We start from the raw sequence: 4,030 nt of genomic DNA on the forward strand, positions 1-4,030 counted from the left end.
GCTCCACGAGGCCCTACAGCAGGGCACGCAGATTTCTTACTTGATGGCCTGGGGTTTCCAAAAGTGCAAAAGCAGAAGCTGCCAGGCGTTAAAGCTTAGGCTCAGAACCGGCACAGCATCACGGTTGCCAGATCCTCGTGGCTAAAGCGAGTCACCAGGCAAGCCCAGGTCCGTGGTTGGAGGGGCCTCAAGGGTCCTTTGGGAGCCAGCTCTGGAGATTCTCTACCACACGTGCACAATTCCTTAAGTGTATCCGTGTCTTCCCATATCACTTGTTTAATAGCTGGATGCCCCTTAGGGTGAATGTACTATAAAACGTATTCCACTGTTGTATCATTAGGTGGTTTAGGTTTTCACTACTATGAAGACCATGGCTCTGAACGGCACGGTGCTGTTGGACTAATGCCTCCTGGAGGTTCTGTACTTGAGGCACTGTGCCAGCTCTGGGGTGCATTTGCTGCTTCCTGGCGTCCTTGTCACAACCCTGACAGGCAGGACCTAGTGCAATGACTCCACAAGTGGTCTTGGTTTAGGGTGGTCATGTCGGTGCCGGTCTCCATACACCAGCGGTTACCGCATAAGGCCTGTCCAAGGGGTTTGCTTAAAATGCAGCCCCCTCCTACACTGTTGATGGGAATGTAAACTGGTGCAGCCACCGTGGAAAACAGTATGGAGGTTCCTCAGAAAACTAAAAATAGAATTACCATATGATCCAGCAATCCCTCTCCTGGGATATATCCAGACAAAACTATAGTTTCAAAAGATACATGCACCCGTGTGTTCATAGCAGCACTATTCACGATAGCCAAGACGTGGAAACAACCTAAATGTCCATCCACAGAGGAATGGATAAAGAAGATGTGGTACATATATACAATGGAATACTACTCAGCCATAAAAAAGAACAAAATAATGCCGTCTGCAGCAGCATGGATGGACCTAGAGATTGTCATACTAAGTGAAGTAAGAGAAGGATAAGTACCGTATTATATCACTTATATGTGGAATCTAAAATATGACACAAATGAACCTATCTATGAAACAAACAGAATCACAAACAGAACAGACGGGTGGTTGCCAAGGGGGAGGGGTTGGGGGAGAGATGGAGTGGGAGGTTGAAGTTAGCAGATGTAAGCTTTTATGTATAGAATGGATAAACAACAAGGTCCTACTGTATAGCACAGAACTATATTCAATGTCTTATGATAAACCATAATGGAAAAGAATACTTTTTAAAAAGAATGCATACATATGTATAACTGAATCACCTTGCTGTACAGCAGTAAATAACACAACATTGTAAATCAATTGTACTTCAATTTTTTTTTAAGTTTTTTAAATGCAGGTTCCTGTGCCCACCCCTCAGAAGTTCTGATCTAGCAGTCTTGAGAGGAAGGACCAAGAACCTATAATATTCCAGATCCCTCCAGATTATGCTGAGGGGGGATGGGGTAGTCAGTGACTGCACTTTGGACACTGGCCGCCCCAGAGCTCTTCACTATATAAACCTCCTGCCTTTCAGGACTTACAGGTAAGTCAGGGATGAGAGAATCAGAAAAATGCAGATCAAGTACCACAGGACTCAGAAGAGGACTAGGTTACTTCTGGACATCTTGGCAGAGGCCAGGATCAGAGAAGACTGCTCCATCAAGATAGCCAGGAGGGAAGAGAAGGAGAGGCCATTTGAGCTGGCCCTGCAGGAGGGGTAGGATTCCAGCCGGCCAGGAGGGCAGGGTGGTCACGGCAAGCAGGCAGCCGTGACAGAATCAGGCTAGGCTTAGGAGAATGGGCTCCGGAGGGTTTGAGGAATGGCCAGTGTTCACACGATGAGGGGAGCGAGGCCATTTGGGGTGGGGGGGTGGGGCTCTTCCATGCAGGCTGCAGAGCTCGGACCTCGTCCTGTGGGTGGTGGGAACAGGGAGGGTAAAGGCGCTGAGCAGGCAGGTGACACGATCCTAGGCGTGGGCTTGTTAACATACAGATTGTGGCCCAGGAGCCTGGGGAGGGGTCCAGGTGATGTCCTTGCTGCTGGCCACACTTAAGTAGGAAAGATGTGGCAGCGGGGACTGCTCAGGACGCTTTGACAGCAGAAGGGACAAGGGCCCGAAGCGGGGTGGCAGTGAGTGGGAAGGGAAGGATGACGGAGAAAACACCAGCATCTCCCAGCCCCACCTCTACCGCCCAGAAGTCCATCAGCCCATTGGCAGTGTGGGTTAAACTAACCACACCCCCACTTTCAAGCTCCAATTATATACCTCCCAGTCTGTGAACTGGCTGTCATCCCTACCTTCCGGTGGCCTCCTGACACACGACTCCTGTCCGCCTCAGCAAGGAACAAAAACCCGGGGACTGAGTGGATGGTGTTAATGACCTTGATGAGCTGGCTGAGCCTTTGCCGGGGGAAGCCAAGAACCAGGGCCAACTCTTCCTGGCAGCCCCTGGAAACCCCTATCGACTAAATCATCCCCCAAGTGTGCAAGCTGTGTCCCCCTGTCCAGGCCGTGAGCACTTTTCCCTCTCTCACATTTGCTGAGCACTCACTACTTCCCAGGCCTCCTAGCAGAGGCAGAATAATGGCCCCCAGAAATGTCCATTTCCTTGTCCCTGAAACCTGTGAATATGTTACCTTCCAAGGGACTTTGTAGATATGATGAAGTTAAAGATTTTAAGATGGGGAGATTCTCCTGGATTATCTGCGTGGGTCTAATGTAATCACAATGGTCCTCCTAAGAAGGAGGCAGGAAGAGCGGAATCAAAGTCAGAATCAAAGCAGTGGCTGTGATGACAGAGGTGGTCAGAGCGAGAGAGATCTGAAGATGCTACTGTCTCAAGCCTTGAAGAGGGAGGGAGGGAGGGAGCGAGGGAGGGCCCACAAGCCAAGGAGTGTAGGCAGCCTCCAGAAAGGCAGGCAAGGAAATATTCTCCCCTAGAGCCTCCAGAAGGAAAGCAGCCCTGCTGACACCTTGATTTTAGAAAGTCTGACCTCCAGAACTGTTAGATAATAAATGTGTGTTGTTTTAAGCCACTAAGCTTGTAGTCATCTGTTACAGCAGCCACGGGAAACTGGTACACCCTCCTAGGCATTTTGCACACATATTCCCTTTTATCCTCATCACAGTCCTCTAAGGTGGCTACATTAGCAAGAGAAGTGATGCCCAGAGAGGTTGAGTAACTTTGCAAGGTCACACAGCAGGTGAAGGGAGCTGGGACTTGAACCTAGGCATTCTGGCCGCAGAGCTTCCCCTGCCCCAGTCAGCAAGGTGCCTGCAGCCTCGGGGCGGGCAGGGCTGTCTGAATGCGGGGCGGTTCTGTGCCGTGAAACCAGACCCTTGGATTTCTTGGGTTCTTGGCTCACCATGCTCTGATGTTTCATGTGCTTTGGGAGTTGGGGGGTTGCCCCGTGTGCCCCTCCCTGCCAGACAGGCTCTTCGGGGCACTCCACAGAGGATGGGGGGAACATTGACCCCAGATAGGGAGCGGGAATGGAGGGGACCAGCCAGTCACAAAGGAGCTGGTGTGCCCTCAGGAAGTCACAGACCCTGCCACTGCCCAGCTGCTCTCAAGGCCTGATGCAGAAGCCCCGCCCCCACCCTGTGTGTCTGTCTGTGGTGGGGGAAGGGCTGTCAGCTCATGCAAAGCTTTCTCCCCATTTTAGAGCCATTTCACATTCTCCCAGCTGGCAACCCAGCCCAGTGGGACAACTCTGGTAGGAAGGCTCGGCAAGTCCCTCCTTCCTTCTCGCTGTCCCCTCCCCTCCTTCCTAAGAGCTGGCCTGGTCCCTCTTAGGAGGGGCCACAGCCAGGCTGCCTCACCCCCTGACCTGAGCCCTCCATCACTCCGTGAAGACTGCCCCCTGCCCCCTCAGCCACCAACCCAGCTCAACTACAAACCCCACCTCCGTTGCCTAAAAATAACTCCTCCCCGCCCTGCTCTCTCCCTCCCAGGCTCCTGCTGATGCTAACATTCTCCCAGCCAGGCTGAGAGCCTCTTGCCGGGCAGACGCAGGCCAGTAATTAGGTTAACTCCCTTC

Source organism: Phocoena sinus, chromosome 15, assembly GCF_008692025.1.
Source record: "Phocoena sinus isolate mPhoSin1 chromosome 15, mPhoSin1.pri, whole genome shotgun sequence".
NCBI classification, from domain to species: domain Eukaryota; kingdom Metazoa; phylum Chordata; class Mammalia; order Artiodactyla; family Phocoenidae; genus Phocoena; species Phocoena sinus.